At 34.2% G+C, this 24,271-nt stretch overlaps 1 pseudogene; it reads right to left on the reverse strand.

Moving 5' to 3' along the window:
- Window positions 1-276: 276 nt before the first annotated feature.
- LOC125839760 (peroxidase 3-like) overlaps window positions 277-24,271 on the reverse strand; it is a 54,503-nt pseudogene continuing 30,508 nt past the window's right edge.

Below are 24,271 nucleotides of genomic sequence, written 5' to 3' on the forward strand. Positions count from 1 at the left end.
GCATTAGATAATTTTGATTTTTCATGTACTCTAACATACATGTGGAGAAACAGCTAATAATTTTAAAACGCCCTGTATCTGGTAGTCGCAATCATCAATGCAAGTGTATATTAAGTATAACGCCTAAGAAATGGATTCACATCCAATGGCAGAAGTTAACTGTTAACCTATCAATACGCTATTAAAGATGAAATCAGAACTTGTCAAGCTGTTGGAGATAATTTTATGATAGTTCTGAGTCATTAATTAATAGGGGTACGAGGAGATGAATTTTTTCAAGAAAACCATCAATACATGATATATGTTATCCCGAATCATTTACACACAACACACGAATATTGAAAGTTGGGAACGAAGGGAAAAGACAGCTCTAATTCACAGCTGCACAGTGCTTCCTAATCTCACCAGCAGAGCCGGTCTTGACTTCAATCTTTCCCATTTTCTCCATTGCTACACCAAATTCAGCATAGAATTGTTTGAGTGATCCTTTTACTAGCTCGTTGATGAATGACTTTGTTGTCGCACTTGTTGTCAAGGCTGCATCAGATTGGAATATCCCTTTTCTTTTGAGCACAAGCTGGAAGTAGCTAAGATCAAATTTACTGGAACTGCCAGGATCCATTTCAACAATTGTGGTACTGTCATTGATTGACTTGCATTTCTTCATTTTAAGATTAGCTGCATATTCACTGTCTAGAGATGGATCTTGTTTGCCTCAAACTCCAGTAAAATTGTATAAACGTGATGAAAATGACAGGCAATGAGAGACTCCAATGGTATGTGCACCTGGTAGAAAATTGTTCATACCAGTAATGTATGAAAAGTTTTAATATAGCATAAGCAGAAATGAGTATGGATGTACTAATTTAAACTTACCAGACAATAGGACCAAGTCTTTTAGGTCAAGACCCTTGCTGGCAAAAGACGTCTGGAGACTTGAAAAGTTACTTGTTGGAGGAGGGATGCTTGCCAAGGCTTCCGAAGCGTCTGATATCCTTCCATCTCTTCTACCAGTAAGGGCCTCCCTGAATAAAAAAGGAGATAAAGATTAAGAGCATATTCCATTCAATTAAGCTCTTTAATGCATACAATAACTAGTTATCTCAGTTTTTTATTAACGGCCTCAACTATAACCTCAGCTCTATTTAAAGGTCTGAGTAGGATACGACTATAAGCAAATACAGTCTGCAAGTTGGTTCAAGCTTTGTGCTTACTGTTACCACAACGGAGTCTCTAGCAACCAAGGCAATAATATCAGCACATGACACAACTCCAGGGTATTCAGCTTCAACTGCTTTCTTCACACCATCGATGAATGAGAAGCCTCTCAGCGTTTGATTAGGAACAGCTACTTTTTCAGTCTGGTTTTTCGTGCTCGGAGTGAAATTCAGGAGTACAGAACCATCACAACCATGTACGAACCCAATCAAGTAAATCATTATTACTTCAAGAATGGCACTCTTCACATGAAATGAGGCATAAACTTACTCTGACAAAGCAATCGTGGAAATGCAGTCTGAGCAAGGCAGCTGCAAGAGACGGAGCATTTGGGATTTGCTTTTGCACATATTCTTGAATTATCTTCTCTGCTTACGGAACAGCTCTTTGCATAGAAGTTGAGCTGCAACTGACCATAGCTAGAACCCGCTATTCCTAGTAAAATACACCACTAGAAAATTACTCAAATCGCTGAATTTAGCCATTTATATTACTTACTTGCAACTTTTGAAAGACCTGTTTTTCTCGAGTTGCTACACATATCAACTCCAAACAGACCCAAAAGAATTTATAGGCACATTGCTTTAGCTAACTTTCATTAGTTTAAGAAAACAGATTTGTTAGAGTCTATCTCTTACATTCAATGAGGTTAATATGTCATGATCTTATTAGACACTTAAACAAATAAACACAAATTTGATAATTATCATTATTGTTACCTGCTCCTGGAGATTATAGCTACCTTCATAATGCTGCATCAAAGTTCAAGTTCTTTTGATGCACTGGCAAAAACTATTTGACCAGACACATGGCAAGTACAGACAGGACGGCAGTCAATATCGAGTCCATCAATGCCAGCTGGATGAAGTGCCCTCTCAGGAAGGACCATCCTAGACCAGTCTTTTTCTAACAACACCCAAACTCCGAAATACCTGGGATTCATGGGTAAATTTCACATATAGTCACATAACGTATCATTTCTAACACAAAATTACTGAACTATGAGTATACTAACAGAAAAATCACACAACCTGAAAATACTATCATTTTAGGGTGGATAACTCAATTTTTACTCTTTTTTCTTTAAATCTTAACTGAATAAAAATAAGGTTTTTGTTGTATATTCTTGTTAAATTGATGGAGGTAGCTAGAGGCCATTTGGTTATTGTTTTAGTTCTGTGTATTATTAAGAGATAGTATAAAATATTTGGTATTAGTATTTCAATGTGTGTATCAAAATATGTAGTATTAGTTCCAAGTCAAGAAATAGAAAAAAGGATGGAGCAATATGGATGTATTAAGGTGTAACAACTTCACCATAAACCACCAACCTCAAGAGTAATTGTATTTGCTTAGGTATTGTTTTTTTTCTTTTTTTCTTTTATGGGCAGAATATACCTACCCTGAGGCACGAAAAAATGTGTGACCAAGGGTGGTTTGATGATTGTATACTTTTTGTCTCAATGCCAAAGCACCAAAAGAGGACAATTCCGCTTTTCGATTGCTCAAACTAAGCGTTTTTAACTTACAGTTGATATAAATTACTATGGTTCGTCTGTCAATCAAATTTAACCAACTTTAACTTAAAATGAGGAGTAGAGTTCAATAATGACATTCTTTTTAGTGTTAAACCATATAAATTGTCACATAAATCAACAATTAAAATAACATCAAGTTTATATAAAAAAGAGATCTGCAAATTCTATTAGTTGTAGGTTAAATGTGCTTAGTCAAATCGTACCTCTGTTGAAACAAAATGTTTTCTACAAAGATCAGGCAAGGACTATACCAGTCTCTTGGTTCTTCCGTTGGGTATATATCATTACAAATTCATTGTGGATGGAGAAGTTAGATATATTCCAATAACTTCCATGTGTAGCAGATGAGACAGGCGTTGTCTTTAATCTTCTTGATGTTAATGTAAGTAAGACTATATTTCTTCTTTAATACATCTTTTTCTTAAAAAGAAATAACAGTAATATATTATTGCTTAAAAGCCTACAAAATGGTCCAAAAACTGATTATTTCTTCTTCTGATTCCTTTGCCTTCGCTGCTTCTTTCTCCTTCCCATCATCATTTTGTGCTCCAGCTCTACAATGATTCTTGCAAGCCATATTGGTTTTCCAGTTGAAATCATGAAATATAATATGGATAATCCAATACATAGTCCACTTCCATAGCCCATCAGAGCACCTTTCCAAAAATCACTCAGAAATTCAGAATTGCTTTCTTCATCATCTAGTCTAGACACGGTATCATTTGTATCTAATATCTGAGCATAGCCACAACTTTTTGAAACAGGTAATCCACGTAATCCATCATTGCCTTTATATGAATTGCTCATAAAGGTCTGAAGTTGAGTTCCTTGAGGAATGCACCCTTCCAGATGATTGTAGGAAAGATTGAAGACTTCAAGCGATGTAAGAGAAGCAAATTGTGCTGGTATCTCTCCTACAAGATGGTTATTTGACAGGTCCAATGATTCAACCGAAGATAAACTTCCAAGTGATGGCGGTATGTGACCTTGCAATCCATTATGAGATAAATTCAGCATGCAAAGTGCAATCAGATCTCCCATAATACTTGGAATATGTCCTTCAAATTTGTTGTTTGAAAGATCGATAGTGGTGTACAAATGAAGGATTTTCACAACTTCAAGCTCCAATCCCTTTGTTACGACAGCTACCGTGTCTTGGTAATGTCCATATCTTGGTGCTTCTATTGATGGATCAATTGTCCTCATGGCTTTCAAATGTTGAAACAAACTTGTTGGTAAGTTTTCCGTGAAGGCATTGGAAGAGATATCCAACATTCGAAGCTGAAGAAACATGTTTTCACTTCCTAAAGTTCTAATGGGTCCATGCAACTTATTCGATCTCAAGCTTAAAACTCTCAACTTAGGAAGAGTTCCCAACCACATCGGGAAGACGTCGTTGAGGTCATTAGCTCCTAAATCAAGAACTAGCAACTCTTTGCAATTGGCCAAAGTTTGGGGAATTTTCCCCTTTAGTTTGTTGCCATGCAAGTTGAAGCTTCCAAGTGTTCCAGTTCTAAAAGTCATTGGAAGAGTACCAGAAAGACTGTTGTGCTGCATATCAACAACCTGAAGATGACCACTCATGTTGCCAAAACATTGCGGAATTGCTCCCTTTAGATTGTTTCTACCCAAATTTAGAATTTCTAGAGATGTCAAATTGCAAATAGACGAAGGGAGCTCTCCACTGAGATTATTATGTGGCATTATCACATACTTGAGGGCACTGATATTACCCAAACATTGCGGAATTTTTCCTTTCAAGTTGTTATTCATCAAATACAGGTATGCCAGTGATGTCAAATTGCAAATAGACGAAGGAATTTCCTCGTTCAGATTGTTGTAACTGAGAGACAGAACTTGCAAGTTTCTCAAATTGCCAAAGGAAGACGGAATTGAACCAAAGAGTTGATTAGCATAAAGGTTCAGATATTTGAGCTCAGTTAAGTCACCTATAGTTATTGGAATTGGACCGGTGAGTTTATTATTGGATAATTCCAGAACATTGAGGTTTTTCAGATTCCCCAACTCACTAGGAATTTTGCCAGAGAGTTGATTAACATAAAGGTGCAGAAGTTTGAGCTCAGTTAAGTCACCTATAGTTTTTGGAATTAGACCAGAAAGATTGTTCTTCTGTAATATTAAATTCTGAAGTGACTTAATCTTCCCGATTTCTGCAGGAATAGAGCCAGAAAGGTTATTCTTATAAAGAGACAAATAGGACAAGTCGTTCAAATTCCCTAATGAAGCAGGAATCGAACCATTAAGAAAATTTCTACTCAAAGCTAGCTCAGTAAGAGACCTTAGATAACCTATTTCTTTAGGAATGGAACCATTTAAATGGTTGTCATAGATGTAGAGGATCTCAAGCTTGGCTAGTGAGCCGATTTGTGGTGGGATTGTGCCTGAAATCTGATTGATGGACAAGTCAAGATAGACAAGATTAGTGAGATTACCAATCTCAGGTGGAATGGTTCCGGATAGATTGTTCATGCTAAGATCAACATATTCAAGAAAAGGGAGGGATGAAAATGGAAAATCATAGAGGGTACCAATGACACTAGAATTTGTAATATTTAACCTGTTTACCCTATCATTAAAGCATATAACTCCGTACCAGTCCCAGCATGCGTTAGAACTTGATCTCCATGAAGACAATAAGGAATTATTCTGGTTCTTGAAAGTTGATTTCCATTTCAGGAGGGAAGTTGTTTCCTCCGTGGAAGCAAAAGTAACTGTAAAGAGATATAAAAGAGTGAAAAACTGAAGTAGAGAGAATATGTTGTTGTTGGGAAGCATCATCATATTTGAGTTTATTGTTTTGTAATTCAATGAAAATTTGGAGGGTTCATAGAATTTTATATTGTATGCACTGTAATTTATCATTGAAGACCAAAGAAAATGTTTTGCGTTCGCACTATGTCATCATATTTGAGTTTATTATTTTGTAATTCAATGAAAATTTGGAGGGTTCATAGAATTTTAATGAAAATTTGGAGGGTTCATAGAATTTTAATGAAAATTTGGAGGGTTCATAGAATTTTAATGAAAATTTGGAAGGTTCATAGAATTTTAATGAAAATTTGGAAGGTTCATAGAATTTTATATTGTATGCACTGTAATTTATCATTGAAGACCAAAGAAAATGTTTTGCGTTCACACCATGTCTTGCGTTCATATTTGATCAAAGAAAATGTTGTCATTCTCAAGTCAAATTTGGGTTGTTATATTTTTGTCTTTTTTTAATTCCTCTGTCCCAATTTATGTGACTTACTTTCCTTTTTAGTTGGTTAAAAAAAGAATGACATATTTTTATATTAGCTAATAATTTAACTATAAAATGTCTATTTTACCCTTAATGAAATAATTTACAACCACACAAATTTCTATTATTCATTTTGAACCACAAGTTTAAAAGTTTTTCTTTCTTTCTTTCTTAAACTTTCTTGCTGGTCAGATTTGATAAAAAATGGAACTGAACGTCACTTCTGTTCTCTTTTCTAACTTTAGAAACGGAACTAAAAAGATTAAATAAAATGCTTTAGTCTGGGCTCAAACCCAAGCCTCCAAGGCAAATTTGAACCGTCTTAACCACTGGGCTATCTTTATTTACCTTAATAACTTGTTCAGTCTAAAAAGCAATACTTAGAGAAATTTAGAGGAATTACCTTACAAGCTTCATCATTCTCCCGGAGTTTTAATCGATGGAAGGCTCCACTGGGTGACTAGATTTCCAGGGGCGGCTGGCAAGGCTTACAAAAAAGTCCTTGGCCTTAGGCCCCCAATTTTAGGGGCCCCATTTTTTAGTTAATTAGGTAGGATTAAATTTTAAAAAAATATTAGAACTAAGACAATAAATGCAAAGGCCCCATTTTTTAGTTAATTAGGAAGGATTAATTTTTTTTAAAAAAAAAGTTAGAACAAGATTATTGAAAAGTTATAAAAACAAAGTATTTCTCTATCATATTTGATTGCATGCCAGATACAAGTCATCAAGACCAAATGTCTTTTATATTACGGAGTGTAGATATTTCGGCAACTCCAATAAATATAACCGAATATTTCTTAGAATTCTTTAAAGTGGATGATACAAGTGGAAAAGGTCTTTTTGAAGTTATTTTAGATGAAATAAAATGTATTGGACTTGATATTGATAATTTAAGAGGACAAGGATATGATAATGGGTCTAATATGAAGGGAAAACACCAAGGAGTGCAAAAAAGATTTCTTGATATAAATCCTAGATCTTTTTATACACCATGTGATTGTCATAATCTAATTTGGTACTTTGTGATATGGTTAATTCTTGTACGAAAGCTAGCTATATCATTCTTTGGAGTGGTACAACGTATATATTCACTATTTTCTTCGTTTGCTAAGCGGTGGAAAATTTTAAAAGATAGTGTACCTAGTTTAACTCTTAAATCATTGTCACAAACACGGTGGGAAAGTCGTATTGAAAGTGTTAAAGCAATAAGGTTTGAAACTCCACAAATAAGAGATGCTTTATTTAAATTAGAAGAAGTTAGTGATGATCCAAAAATTAAAAGTGAAGCTAATTGTTTAGCAATTTTTGAGCTTGAAAATTTTGAATTTTTATTGGGTATGACTATTTGGTATGATGTATTATTTGCTGTAAATTCAATTAGCAAAAGTTTACAATCAAAAGATATGCATATTGATGTCGCTATAGATCAATTAAGAGGTTTAGTTTCTTTTTTTTAAACATATAGAGAAGAAGGATTTACAGGTGCTATGATTTCGGCTAAGGAAATTGCATTAGAGATGAATATAGAACCTGTATTTCGTAAGAAAAAACAATTTGATGAAAATGTTGATAATGAAATCACAAGATCTCTTGAAGAATCATTTAGAGTTGATTACTTCTTATACATAGTAGACCAAACCATTTTTTCACTTCAAAATAGATTTGAACAATTTGAAGTATATGAAAATATTTTTGGTTTTCTATTTAGTGGGAAAAAATTGAGATCATTAGATGATGAGAATTTTAAAAAATATTGTCTTAATCTTGAATGTTCCTTAAAACATAATACTCACTCCGATATTGACGGTTTAGACTTATTTTCTGAATTAAAAGTGTTAAGGGAAATCATAAAAGTAGAAGACAATACTCTAATTGAGATACTCAATCAAATAAAAAGACTTGATTCTTTTCCAAATGCTTACATTGCTTATAGAATAATGCTAACAATTCCCATAACAGTCGCCTCAACCGAAAGAAGTTTTTCAAAATTAAAAATAATAAAATCTTATTTAAGATCGACACTGTCTCAAGAAAGATTAACTGGTTTGGCTATATTATCGATTGAAAAAGAATTATTAGAAGAGATTGACTACACAAAAATTATTAACAACTTTGCATCTCAAAAAGCTAGAAAAATAGATTTAAAATAAAAATATTTATAATTTTTTTTTAAGGCCTCTAATTTGATTTTGGCCTTAGGCCACCAACGGATTTGAGCCGCCCCTGTAGATTTCACTGTCACCTTGATCGCCTTAAGTTAATTAACCTACTTTAACTTAAAATATGGAGTAGAGTTCTATAATGACTTTCTTTTTAGTGTTAAACCATATAAGTTGTCACATTAAAAGGCCATGAAATTTTTGAAAAAAAAAAAAAGAATAAAAGAAGAGATGCACAAATTCTATTAGTTGTAGGTTAACCGTGCTTAGTCATGATCGTTTCTCATACGTCTACTGAAACAGAATGGTTTTTACAAGCTGGATAACTCACCTGCATACAGTCCTGGTCAGGAGAAGGCTTTAGTTTTTGTTTGGAATGAACTATCTGTTGTTCATCTTGTATTTCTAAGATACTTAGAACAAAAACTTTGAAGAATTTGATAAGAAACAATAAAGTTTAAAGAATATTTTCAAAACTAGAAAATTAAAACCAGTAGAGAAAATAGAATTAGAAACAATATACAAAATATTTTTCTCAAAGAAGAAGATTGAGTTCACTGAATGCACAATGTCCCCTTAAGAAAATTATTCCTCTCAAGTACCCGAGGTTAATGGAATATATCCTCCAAGGATAGAACAATCTTACTCACCGGTGTATCGGTACCGAAAACCACGGTGTCAGCAAACCACTCAACGGCAGTAAAATACACGTAGAATACTATATTTAATAGTAGTAGTAGATGCAGTCCAGAAAATTAGTTCTTTTCAAACGAGAGGAAATCTCTCCATTTATAGAAAACAAAGGGTAGTGTGAAAATGTTCTTATTGTGCCTTACCGGAAAGGTCACAATCTTTGGAAAAGTCACAATATTTCGGAAAGGTCACGACCTTTCATAAAAGTCACAACTCTTCATAAAAGTTGCAACTTTTCAAAAAGTTACAACTCTTCATTTTTCATTCACACCTTTTAAAACCCAACAATTCCCCGCATGAATGGGGAGACAAAGAAACTAACAAGTGTGTGTACTTTACAAGCACAAATTAATTACATCTGAATAAGTAGGTTTTCCTTTGAACTTTCCGTAGTGAACATATGTCGGATATACTCGGTCAATCGGTATATTTGATATCTTTGAACCGTCAAGCTTTGGTGTATACCTAGACAACCATATGTTACACAATCAACCCTTTACCGTTTATGGTTCTTATGTTGTGTTCGTTTCAACCATGAACACCTCTTGGTTTCATGAGTGTATAGAGAGATGGGCTTTTGACAATCCTCTTTGAAACGGCTTACACTTCACACTCACATAAGTGATTTCTAACCGTGTTATCGTGTAGATACACTATTTGGTCAAATCTGCCAAACTTAGCAAATCATTAAAAACTTTAAGATTTATCAACTCATTAACAAGCGTTATGTTGTAGCCTCGTTCCTGAGCATTGTCTTCATCATGAGAATGGATTCAGTTGGTTGACAATGTCGAACCGTTAGTCACAACTTTGTTTTTCTCCTTGAACCTAGCTCTTGGGAACTCCAGTTTGCTAGGTAGAGTTACCGCCATGATGACTTGTCCTAAGCCGTAAACCCATTCTCTTAGATGATCTTTCAACTCTCTCTCTAGTTAGGCCTTTTTGTAAGTAGATCAAACACATTATCCTTTGACTTTACATAGCCAATTGTGATAATTCCACTAGAGAGTAGTTTTCTAACGATGTTATGTCTATGTCTTATATGACGAGACTTTCTGTTATTTATCATGCTCCATGCCCTACCTATTGCATCTTGACTATCAAAGTGTATGCATACTGATGTTAAAGGTTTGGGCGAAAAAAGAATAATTCTGGAGTCTTTCAACTTATTCACCGGTCTTATCTAGAGGGACAAGCTCAGAGATCATTGTAGAGCTAGTAATACATATTTTTTTGGAAGATTTCCAAGAGACTGCTCCTCCACTAAGAGTAAATACATATCCACTCGTGGATTTTACTTCATTTGATCCCGATGATTCAATTTGATTCACTATATCCTTTCATTACTGTTGGATATTATTATAATACAAGACATAGTTTTGAGTATATTTTAAATACCCCAAAACTCTTTTCATTGTCATCCAATGAGTTCGATTGTATATCTGATCGCGCACACTTCGTGAACCGACACAATTCATTAACAGCACATGCTATATCTGGTCGCGCACACTTCGTGATATACATCATACTTCCCAATACTCTAGCACAATCCAATTGTGAGTCACTTTCACTTTCACTCTTTTGAAATGCAAAGTTCACATTTATCCATGTCTTACACATCTATATGTATTTTACAAGTAAACAAACTATCATAATAAAATAAATTCCATCCAAAAGAAACAAGCTTAAAAAGAGGTAGAGAATCATTAACTCATACGCTTCAAATCTTAGCTTTGCCTTTGATTGAAGGCAGTGGTGGAGCCATAATTTTCGTTAAGGGTGTTTATACTTTAGGACAAGTAAAAAATAAACCTTGCTGGTCAGATTTGATAAAAAATGGAACTGAACATCATCTACCATGATCAAATCCAAGCCATTTCTAGGGTACCTCATAGACGAGTTCATTTCCGCTTCCTTTTGCTCTTCTGGCACCAAAGATCAAGAATCCGAGATAATGGTTGTTGCTTGTTAAAGGGTCTTCAGTTGCACAATGAATTTTGTCTGTCACTATCACTTTGTAAAAACAAATGAAAGAAAACAAACAAGAAGAAACTCTACTTTTTTTCTCCAAATTAATCATAAAGTATAGTAGAACTATACAAAAAAAATAATATTGCAGGCAATTTCATGACAAATTGTCATTTCTCAAGGCCTAAGCATATAAATTGAGGAATATTCTAAGCAAGTTGTGTATGTAACCAATGATGGAAACATGAAATTTAAAATACCATTTCAACATCAGTCGCCGTGTCTGTTTGTGATGATTAAAGGGATATGCAAATCTTCCACCTTCTACCTAAAAATTTACTCTTCATTTCTATTCTTCTTACTTTCTCTGGCAATTTTTTCTTTGCCTTCTCAGTTCTGAATTTACTTCTTTCCATAGAGTCCAATCATGCAAAAGAAAAGGAACTGGAAGATGAGACGAGAAATCTGATAGCTCGTCTGCTAGAGGAAATAACACTTGACATAGTTTCAAGGCTTCCTATTTCGTCTCTCATTCAGTTCAGGTTTGTATGCCAAACCTGGAACATGTTGACCCATGATTCCTACCTTGTTGATATGCATATGTCTCGTGCATCGAAAATCAACCCATGCCTCATCTTTAAGACTTACCATCCTCAAAAAGAGCAGCTTTTCTTTGTTGAACTGTCTGATCGTCATGATGATGAACACACATTGAGAGAGATTCACATTCCCTTTTTGACATCCATGGGAAAATTTCGAGTAGTAGACTCATGTAATGGTCTGCTATGTCTATCTGGTGTCTATGATCATGAAGAAGCATACATATACAATCCTTTCACCAGAGAACACAAAAAGCTGCCAAATTGTAATGAGCTTGATGTGAATGAAGTGGTTATGGTTTTGGATTTCATCCGACTACTAATGAATACAAGGTGATCAAAATATGCTACTATCCTCATATCTATTATGAACCTTGGTGTTTTCACAAGTCTGTAAAATATGATTATCCACTCATAGAAGTTCACTTGTTCAGTCTGAAAAACAATACTTTGAGAAATTTAGAGGAATTAACTTACAAGCTTCATCATTCTCCCGGGGTTTTAGTCGATGGAAGGCTCCACTGGGTGACTAGATTTAACTTCCACCTTGATCGCCTTATCGTTGCTTTGACCTATCTAATGATACATTTCAAGAGGTACAAAGGCCTGATTTCACTGTCAACTTATTACATTGGAGATATCATCTGACTGCCCTAAGAGGGTGCCTATCAACATGTTTATTCAGATCTAATGGCGAAAACTTAGAAATTTGGGTCATGGAAGAATATAACAAGAAAGATTCTTGGGTGCACAAGTTCAATAGTGGAGATTCTTCAATTGTGAGTCGAGATTAGCCCAATTCATGTGACATTTGGAGGACTAATTTGCAAATGGGAACTGTTACAGTGATGTGTCTACTCAATAATGGTGATATCTTGATAGATTGTCAAGGTGGTTGATGAGAATATAAAGTATCAGTTAGTCATGTACAGTAGAGTTAGTTAAGTATAGTAGAATTAGTTGAGAATCAATTGTATATATATAGAGTCACATTGTAATACTTAATCCCTAATTCACATTCAATAGAGACACGATTCTTCTCTCTCAATTCAGTTACGTACTCTCCAGTCCAAGATGATCTCTATTAATGGAGAAATGAAGCTGGTTCATGGTGCTAGTTTTGACATGATATCAGAGCAGGTTGATTGCTCGTAGTTCTCTTTTCAAAGTCTATTCGTAAGCTTCTCTTCTGCACTTTCAGAAACTCTTATGTGTGTTATTTTTGATTAGTTGTTTGAGGAATTGTGTTGTGAATTCTCTGTTTCTGTCAATTTTGATTTGGCGATTTTCATCTGATTCTATTGTGGTGGATTTGTTCATTCGTGTATTTCACCAATTGCTTTTCTGGTTGTTTTCGTGTTGAATTTCTTCGTGAACACTCGAATACCATGGTTGACATCCAAGCTGATCTTCAAGATGATTCCACTTCTAGTTCTACTACAGTTCGATTGGATTTTACTAGTCCTTTTTACTTGCATCCCTCAGAGAGTGTAGGATCCTCTCTTTTACCTGCAGTATTTGATGGTACTGGTTATAGACCATGGCGAAGGGTTGTTCTCAGAGCTCTCTCAGTCAAGAGTAAAACAGGGTTTATTAACGGAGCAATTGTGCGCCCTGCTCCCACTGATCCTAGTTTCATGCAGTGGGAGAGATGTGACGACATGGTCACATCTTGGATCCTAAATTCCTTGTCCCCAGACTTTCGCGATAGCTTGCAGTATGTGAACAATGCCAAGGAACTCTGGGCAGAGTTGGAGGAAAGGTACGATCAAACCAATGGGTGCAAATTATATCAATTACAGAAGGAAATTAATGACCTTGTCCAAGGTACTCTAGACATTACTGGGTATTACACAAAAATGATGAAGCTATGGGAGGAGATGAGCACCATTGATGTCAATTCTTAATGCACTTGTGTGTGCACTTGTGGGGGTAAAAGCAAACTGCACAAGGCCGAACAAGACAGGAGACTAATACACTTTCTAATGGGGTTGAATGAGTTGTATACAACTATTAGAAGCAACATTCTTACGATGAGCACACTTCCTAGCATGGCTCAAGCTTTTGCCATATTATCCCAAGAGGAAAAACAAAGAGAGGTAAAACCTCATAATCACACAGCTTTGGATTCTACCTCTCTCAATGCCTATGGATAGACCAACAACAGTGCATGTTACAAGGGGCTCAGGACAAACTACAGTTCATCTAGAGGATGTGGAACCAGTTCTGGGAATACAAACAACAACACTGTGGTTAGAGGCAATTCCAGTACCAACAGGTTTTCTCTGTTTTGTGACTACTGTGTAAGAAATCAGGACACACAGAGGATATATGCTACAAGCTTCATGGATATCCATCCAATCAAAGGTTCCAAAAGGGAAAAGGCACAAGTTATGCAGCAAATGTGTGTGCCTGTGATATAAATGTACATCAAGCTATGCCATTAAATCTGTCCAAAGACCAATATGAACAACTACTCAACATTTTAGGAACTCTACAAGTTGGAAATGGAGCCTCAAATTCAGACAACTCAAACATCAGGCTGAATGGAGCTGTGAACTTGGCAGGTATACTTGCTTGTTATTTCTCTATCACTGACATCAGTGATCTTTTTTGTGAGTGTGTTAAAGTGACTGCTGGCTCTTGGATCATAGATTCAGGAGCATCACACCATATGACCTATGATAAAACCATCCTCACAAACATTAGATCACTCGCATATCCTTTCCTAATTGCACTCATAAATGGTTATAAGGTTAAAGTGACTGAAATTGGTGATGTTTGTTTAAATCCAGCCTTGACTCTAAGCAAAGTATTATTTGTACCTAGCTTCAAGTTTAACCTCATTTCAGTTCATTGTTTCGCATTACAACTTAATGGTGTAGTCAGTTTTTGACAAATTTTCTTGTTTATTGCAGGGCCTTTCTCTGAAGAGCCCTCTGGATCTTGGTAAAGCCAAAAATGGCCTATACTTCTTGTATCACAGATGCCACAACTGTTGTCCACCTGCTGAGAGCAAATCACTTCATTCTAATTGTCATCTTGTCCCTTCTTTAGGCAACATTGACAGGAATTCAAACTCTAATGTGTACACTACATGTTCTGTAAAGCACTCTCCTATGAATAAAGAAGATTGTAATATTGTTCCTTCTTCTTGTCTTACTGATACTTGTCCTTCATTTGCTAATATCTCTAGTCACACTCATGATGATGAAATTTTATGGCATGCTAGATTAGGACATGTACCTTTTCTTAAAAATGAAAAACATTTCAACCATACCTGTGAATTTTTCTCCCAAATAACCTTTTACCTGCACTATATGCCCTATGGCTAGGCAAACTAAGATGCCCTTTCCAGAAAGCACCACCACCACCACTAAAGTGTTTGAGTTGCTCCATGTTAATCTATGGGACCATATCACATTCCCACTCATGATGGTTATCACTATTTTCTCACTATGGTAGATGACCACAGTAGGTCCACTTGGACACAATTGCTAAGATGCAAAAGTAATGCTCTCCAAACCATCAAAGCCTTCATATCTCTCATAGAAAATCAATTCCAAACCAAGTTGAAAGCCATAAGATCTGACAAAGGGTTAGAGTTCACTTTAGCTGAGGCCACATGTTTTTTTCAAACCAAAGGTATCATACACCAAAGAACTTGTCCTTATACACCTCAACAAATGATGTGGTAGAAAGGAAACATAAGTACCTACTTGAAACAACAAGGGCACTTTTATTTCAATCAAAGTTGCCTATGAGGTACTGGGGGAATGTGTATTGACTGCCACATACCTAATGAATAGATTGCCCACTCAACTCCTTTAGAACAAATCTCCATATGAAGTATTATACCACAAACAACCTACACATTCCCACCTTAAGAGTTTTGGTTGTCTTTGTTTTCCAACTGTCTTAAGAACTCACAAGGATAAACTTAAACCAAGAACCACACCTCATATTTTTGTTGGCTACCCATTCAATACAAAAGTTTACAAAGTTTTGAATCTAGCTACCAAGAAAGTTCACATATCTAGAGATGTTACCTTCCATGAAAAGATTTTTCCCTTTGTTATTGCCCCTGATAGTTCTAGCTTCCATTCTATTTTACAAATGATTATTCATGCCACTAAGATACCTTGTATGCCTGGTAAAATGAACATTTTTGCTAATGGTGAATGGTTGAACAATTTCACATCACATGAAGTCACTAATAATCAAGTAATCAGTAGTACCAATATGAATGAAGTACCACCTGTTGTCCTACATGAACCTGCAACACAAAGTACCTTGCCTGATCCAAATGCTACTTTGATCAATGACACTTTACCAATACCTACATCACCAGCACCTAGAAGAACAACCATGACCATACACACTCCTAATTACCTAAAGGAATACAACTACACCTTACCTAAGCTGCACTCCCTTACTTCTTTTATGTCTCACCATAACCATGTATGTTTCACTAGTCTTTGTTCTGATAGCCAGCAGTTAGTGACAACCATTTCACATGAATGTGAGCCTAATTCATTTGAAGAGGCAGTATTGCACCCTGCCTGGAAGCAGGCCATGACATATGAGTTTGAAGCCTTGTATGCTAATGACACTTGGGAGATGGTAATGCTACCTGATGGGAAGAATGCTATTGGATGCAAGTGGGTGTACAAAATAAAGCATAAGGCAGATGGAAGTGTGGAGAGGTTCAAGGCCAGGTTGGTAGTCAAAGGTTATACACAACAAGATGGGGTAGATTACACTGAAGCCTTTTCACATGTGGTAAGCCTTTTCACTTGTGGTAAAAATAACTATTGTTAGAATATTAATTTATTTGGCTGTTAAGAAAGGTTGGAATTTGTATCAGCTAGATGTCAACAATGCATTCTTACATGGTGATTTACATGAGGAAGTATACATGGTACCTCCATAAGGCCTTGCAGTAGGTTGTGATAAAATGGTGTGCAAACTGAAAAAGTCCTTGTATGGACTGAAACAGGCCAGCAAGCAATGGTATGAGAAGTTGGCAAACAATCTTTGTTCAAAAGGGTATCAACACTCAGATAGTGATTATTCATTGTTCTATAAAATGAAGGGATGCTCCTTGGTATTTGTTGCTATATATGTGGATGATATAATCCTAACTAGGACTGATGCAGCTGAGATCAACTCCTTAACGAGCTTCCTAAATAACCAGTTCAAAATAAAAAAATTGGGCAAGTTTTGTTGTAAACGTGAACTTATAAGTAATGTAGCCATCATTTCCTTCAAAGTTCAGTTTTTTTTTCATTCTGTAATTCCATTAGATTGAGGTGAATAGGGCAGTAGTTTGATTGATAAATCCATTTTCCAAACATATTTCTGCAAAAGGAGATTTATACTCTCCATCCCTATCACTTCTTATCTTTTTTTCAACTGATTTTCAACTTCAATATTATATTGTCCAGACGTTTCTATTGCTTCATCCTTACCATTCAACTAATAGACATAACCGTAGCTAATGCAATTGTTAATAAAAGTTATGAGATACTTTTTTCCACCACGAGATGGTGTTGACTTCATATCACAAATGTCAGTGTAAATCAACTCTAAGGGATTAGAATTCCTTTCAACAGATTTATAAGAATGCTTAGCATACTTAGGTTTCACACAAATTTGATATTTTTATTTATTGCACTCAAAGTTAGACAAAACTTCTAAGTTGATCAGTTTTCCTTACAAGGTTTTGTAATTGACATGTCCCAAGCGTTCATTTCACAAACAATTTGACTCAAGTAAGTAAGAACAAATAAAATATTGAGTTTGAAAAACCCCCTGTGAGGTAGCTTTTTCTCACAAATATTTTTTTCCTACTTATTTCAAATTTGTTTGATACAAACATTGGTATTATATTAAATACTAAAGGTGGAAAGGTGTTAGATGAAAAGTTGATCATATAATAATAATACAACATTATTACTATTTTACTATGATTATAATCTATATGATCATACTTATATATTTTATAAATTATAAATAGGAAGCCTAAAGTTAAAAATTGAATTACATACACATTCTAATATATGATACTATTTTTATTAAATATAAACAAATAAATTGAATTAATCATTATAATAATAACTATAATAATTAGTAGTTGAGTCTCTTTATTACCTGTCGTTATCATACTACTCTTTAATAACCATACAATTAATACAATGACCAAGCAAATTTGGCAATTCAAGTTAAAAGCCAAATTAAAAGACTGTTCTTATATATATCAAACCCTTCAATTTTCGTGCAATTAACTAAATTATAAAGAATTAAAAGACTACGGCTACATGTGTTAGTCCTTTCAATTGCCTTGCAATTAAAAAATTGTATGCTTATATAGAAATCGAGTAAGAAAGTTATCACAATGGGAGAAATTATGGGTACGATTCAGAAATTGTTATTGGAATGATTTGTTTGGAATGCAACTATTCACTTTTTTTTCTAATAGGACAAAGGCAGGAAGACTATGTCACGATATTTCATTGAGTTTCCTCTTTTTTCTTTGAATAATTTAAGATTTTCAACTGATATTGATGCATCTTCAACAAAGAATTTGAAGCTCTAGGCGAATGCATAAGTTTGTATTTTTCAGAAGTGATCAACTAGATTTTTGTAACCATAGATTTCCAGGGGAGCAAGAATCGAGAAAGCTATCAAGTATTTTAGCAAGTCTTATATAGTTGTATGGATAACAGTCAAATTACATGTGAAATGTACCTATAAGAGTGCAATTTTTTCCCTATCAAACTATCATAAATGAATAGTCATGTCAAATGTATTTCTTCCATAGTTCTAAATTATGATAATAATAAAAAACATGATGTACTTATTCTTTACTATTAATAAAATCTTATCAAGAATTTATATATGTGTAGTTATGTTATGTTAACTAATCCCAAAAGAAAAAATATATTCAGACTATTTTTGTAATTGAAAGTAAAGTCAGAAATTGTAACAAAACTTTCTCCTTTAACTAAGTTTATTGTATAACTCAAACGTATTATTTAACTTAATAATAATAAATGTTATTTTTTCCCCAAACAGAAAACTGTGATCCTTCAATACAATTAGTCTCTCGATTTTCTTTGCTTGTGCATCATTTTATTTATCTTCTTAATTTGATCACTACACCTTTATCTTGAGTCGAGGTTCTATGAAAACAGCACAAGAGACAACTGATCGGAAATTTCTCACAAAATTTCTCTACTGGTGGAATGATCTTCACCAAGTGTTGGTATGACATTTTAATATTAATAAAAATATATTATGTCACATTATGTATCATGTTATGTCTATTGATGGACATTATATTTGTGCATTTACTCTCATCAATTGTGGAAAAAAGTGGTCATTAGTTGTTAGTAATTTATGTAACCACCAACTCTTCATTTCACCCATTATTCTATCTTTATGTCTTGTAAGGAAGAATTCAGCACCTATAAATAGTGTGGTCTTCCTTGTGTTGGGGATAAGTAGAGACAACAAGAGATGCACAAGAAGATATAGACTGAAAAAGATGAGTAGTATTATATTGAGATTAGTGTAGTGGAAGAGAGAGTTGAGACATAGAAAAATATTCTAAGTCTTCAACTATATTCACTATATAAAATAGGGTAATCATATGGTTAAGAAGGTGTTCTTTTTGTGGGCTTTGGACTCTTCAACTAATTTGGAGTTGCTTGAGTTGTATGACGTTGTTGGGTTGTTGTATCCTGGAGGGGACAAGTCAAGAGTGATATTGCTGGATCGGTGTAGATTATGCCGCAGTGGGCTTGAATCTCCTTAAAGAGAGCGAGATATCCGCGCCTCAGCCTAAATAATTATTTATTCATTTTATTTCAACTGTAATTTATTATATTTGTGGTATATTACACCAACACCAAGTTATTCAAAAATAAAATTCCACATGAAGACTTAAATCATGTCTTTAATTATTGTTCATTTTTTTCCTCACTTGACTTAGTCAAGCAATAGTTTATGTCATTGGAAATTTCTTAGAAGTTTTGCAGAAATTTTTTCTACATAGTGGGACCAATTTCACACATAGTTAATGACTTCGATCCACATCATCTTGTCATATGGAAGATCAAATGGAGTAACACCATCATGTCTTTATTATTTTTTTCTAAATTGACTTGGTCATGCAATACTTTCTCTCTTTGAAAAGTATTGTGGAAAATAGAAGAAGAGATGTTGATGGAAAGTTGGACAAGGTTGACATAAATCAAGAGTTCAAATTGTTAGGGTTTTGCCCTTATTTTCTTACTTTATTTGAAGTTTATTTTTTCTTAAAAGAAAAGACAAAATATTACCATAAATGTCTTTACTTTTAATGAAAAGAAAATATATTTTTCTTCCATATTTGGTTTATTCTTTCCTTAGAGGAAAAGTTTGGAGATCTATAAATTGAAGATCTCTATTCTCATAACATAACACAAGAACCTCCACAATGTAGTAAATAAAGAGTTCTGTTTATGGGGAGATTTTCTCCTAAACATATTTATGTTTTTCAATATTAATTTTATAATATGTAGGTCGTTTGACCAAACTATATTAATAATATATCTTTAGTATACTTTTATTTGTCGTTTGATTTGTCAATCATATGATTTGCAATTGTAAGCTTCTGCATGACGCCCTAATCACTTTCGAACCTAGCACAAATATCTAGGGATTTTATAAAAAAAAAAACATTATGTTATTTGGTGTAAACAAAAAGTAAAACCCGTGACCAGTCCAGTTCAAGGCTGGTCAGTGGTCACGGGAGGATTGAACAAAAATCACTTGAAAGTTGTTAAGGGGGTATTTAAATGTCCATACAGTATAAGTCCTGAAGTAAATTTGGTTTTTAAGTTTGAGGGTGATTTTATGTATATTTTCAAAAGTTAACAAGTCAAATTGGAAAAAGTGTTCAAATAGAGAAAATATGTAAAATTCACAAAACGGCTAGGAAGTTCGTTTCAGTCTCTTTCTTGATCCTGACTAAGTAGCATAATGGATTTTATGTATATTTTCAAAAGTTAACAAGTCAAATTGGAAAAAGTGTTCAAATAGAGAAAATATGTAAAATTCACAAAACGGCTAGGAAGTTCGTTTCAGTCTCTTTCTTGATCCTGACTAAGTAGCATAATGGATGGATGATCCACTTAAACACACAAAATTATGAGTTAATTTGATCACTACATCTTTATCTTGAGTGGAGGGTCTATAGAAACAATCTCTCTAGCTATATTCTTAGACCTCACTTGTGAGATTACACTAGGTATGCTGTTGTTAACTTGGAAAACACTTTTTTTAAAGATGTATATTAAATAATAAAGAACAAGGTGCAAATCAGTCGTTACAAACTACTAGTCTAGCAGGCGCAAACTAGTAGTTTGAACTGTGTCATATTTGTCCTTTTTCCCACATGTAGTCTTTGTGGAATTGGCTTAAAGACTTTGGTGGAATATCGACGGAGTTTCCATCAATATTCCTAACAAGTCTTTTGGAAATTATCATCAATATATATATATATATATATATATATATATATATATATACTACCTTAAAAGCATGAACTCCTAAACTGAATGTTGAATTACTATAATACCCCCAATTAAAAATACTCAATTTATTTTATTTATTAATTTAATGATTTGTATTATATTAAAAGTAGATACCCTTTCATATTAAAGGATTGTGATTTCCTCAAAGAGATGTGACTTTCCAAAGGGTTGCGACTTTTTTGACGGGTTTTGACATTTTTGATGAGTTGTGACTTTTTGAAGGGTTGTGATATTTTCAAAGGGTTGTGACTTTTCCAAAGGATTGTGCCTTTTCCAATGAGTTCTGACTTTTGCAAAAGGTTGTGATTTTTCCCATGAGCAATCACTTTTTCGAAAGGTTGTAACTTTTCTGATAAGGAACATGAATTAGCACCTATTCATACTACTATTTGTTAGCTATAAATAGAGGGCTTCCTCTCACTTTAAATCTACGATTTTTTTAAAGTTTTCTACTCTTCTCCTTAAAAAATCTCAGGGTTATTTGCAACAGTTGATTACGTTCAAAATTCGAGGCACCACATAAGAAAGAGTTGGTGAACAAATTGTAGCAAATCATTCATAAATTCACACTGATATGTATGCGACAGGAAAAAGGAAAAGACTACAATTCTACAAAGATATGGTAGAAACTTAATGAAATGAAATATTTTTCACCAAATGTGACGTTGTTCATATATTAAAATTAAATTATGCTACTGAAATATATATGTATATCTAAAACAAAGAATCTGTAATGACCCAGAAGGTCATTTTTGGAAATTTTGAACTATTCGTTTAACTTTAGAAAATTAGTTGATGGGTAATTGTAGATATTTGACTTAATCGGTAGTTAATGGGCTAAATTGATCATTTATTTAAGAACCTATACCACTTGACCTATATTTATTAAAATAATTTGATGGAGTTTGTCACTTTAAATTTATATTTATAATTATTATTATTCTTTAAAGAAATAAAAACTACCCTAAAAGGTGTGTGGTTGCCGCATCTGCAACGAAGAGGACGACCTCCTGGTAAGCAATTTTTCAAGTGTGTGTGCCTGCATACAATTATTTTACTGCTGCATATATACAATATATAACTCAATTCGTATTAAAAGAGATTAGATAAGAAGTGTAGGTTTTAAAGTTAACCAATCCGTAGTGTTTCGAAGTTTAACAGGGTCAAGGTTTTAATGTACACTATTATTAACCAATGATAATAAGGGGTGAGGAATTTATTGATGAGTGATGGTTAGTTAGTAATTTAGTTAATGGTTAGTCTACTGATTGGGTTATACCATGAATGGGTAATGATGAATTTTGAAATAGATAGAGTGAGTATATTGATTTCTGCAAATTTCTAGTTCCAGCGAGTAACATACTGTTTTCTCTTGGACCTTGATATTTCCTTATTTTCCAACTTCTTATAATTATCGCATTATGATTTAAATTTTGGTATATTAAATATTGATATATTATATTATATGAAAACTATTAGGGTTGTATTATTTGGAGAAATTGAAACTTAATCCTAGACTTAAAACTTGGAAAATATGATAATTGAAATGTTAATTGGCATCAAGATTAGGAACTTGGTTGTATATTTGAGTGAGTTTTAGAGTCTAGACTAAACATAGAAATGTAGGTGTTGTTAGTCCTGAAATCTTATTGTGATAATTTATTTGAATAGATTGCTTTGAGTTGGAAGTTCAACAAAAAGGGGAAGGCTCAAGTTTCGGAGTGAATTCTTGATTGATTGAGGCAAGTGGATTTCTAAACCCTTGTTAAGTGTATGGAATTCGTGTATTTCCTTGTAATATGTGTTTGGGGGTAATGAGACTTGGTGATGGGTTAACTTGTCCACGTTGATTAATTCTAATGATGAAAAAGGGGTAATAAAAAGGCAATGTGATTAATTGTTTGTGTGTGATGTGTTGAGAATTGTTTGTGACGGGCATTGGTACGGGTACCGGTGTTATAAAGGGAAAGTTTATTACTATAGAATGCGGATCGTAATTCGAGAATGCCAAAGCATATGGGCATTAGTTGATATATTATTGACTTGATTTATTATGTGTAATTGTGTTCTTTATTGAACCCGTATACTGGTGATAGCTGAGGTGATTACATATCATATTGATATTTGATTGAGATGCATCATCCCTTTTATTGAAATCATATTGTGCACATGCATTGACATGAGATTGAGTATAAGTTGGGCACGTGGAGATCATCTGTGCTGGGGATAGTGAGTTGTTAAGATTATAATTTGGGCACGTGGAGATTGTCCGTGCAAAATTTATTTGATTTATGATAGTGCGTTGAGATCGTCCGCACAGACACGTGGAGATCGTCCGTGTCGGTATATGGACCTCGCGAGTCCCCCATGGGGTCATGAACTCTCGATGTATATTCCGAGGAGTATCATGTATATACGGTTGAGAGAGTACTTGGTATTCTAAGGCATATCATTTCATGGTGTCATATTGCATTGCATCCCATGGCATCATTCATTCTTGATGATTATGTGTTTTATTGGTGTTTGGAAAGTACTTGATGTTTGATTACCTCTATTTGATGAACTTGACTTTGTATGTTGTTGATATTTGTGAGTGCCTTTTTGTGAAAGTTGTGATTGATGAATATTGAGTTTGTTGTTGAGGATATGTAATTTGTTAAAGTGATTGTTGTTGAGCTGGGTGCTATGTAAACTGTGAACTGTTAGGTTGAGCTGGATTTATGCAGGTTGTAGTTGTGGAGGTTCGGTTGGGATGAAAGGAGTACCCGTATTCTATTCCCTTAGCTTGTGTTTAGAGGTGTACTTGCTGAGTACCGTGTGGTTTGGTACTCACCCCTTGCTTCTACAATTTTTTGTAGGTTACGAGCCTGGATTTTGTGATACTTTCCATTCTCTTATTTTCCGAGGCTTCTTGGAGATTTGTGAGGTAGTTATTTGTCATCTCAGCGGACCTTCTTACTCTTATTTATGATATTGTTCTATTTTAGAGACAACATCATTTGAGACTTACGTTTTCTTTCAAATCTATTGTAATACTTTAGAGGCGTGTACACGTGACAACCAGATTTTGGGGGTATTTTTGAGTTAATTATGAAATTTCCGCATTTTATTGTAATGGGTGAGTGTTAGGTGACTTGTCTTGGTGGGATAAGACGAGTGCTATCACGTCCATTTTTGGGTCGTGACAGAATCGGTCAAGCTAAATAATTGACATACACTCAAACCGAAATTTAACCATCATTCGTTATAA

This window comes from Solanum verrucosum, unplaced genomic scaffold, assembly GCF_900185275.1.
Source record: "Solanum verrucosum unplaced genomic scaffold, falcon-dt-bn FXZP01000175.1, whole genome shotgun sequence".
In the NCBI taxonomy this organism is placed as follows: Eukaryota; Viridiplantae; Streptophyta; class Magnoliopsida; order Solanales; family Solanaceae; genus Solanum; species Solanum verrucosum.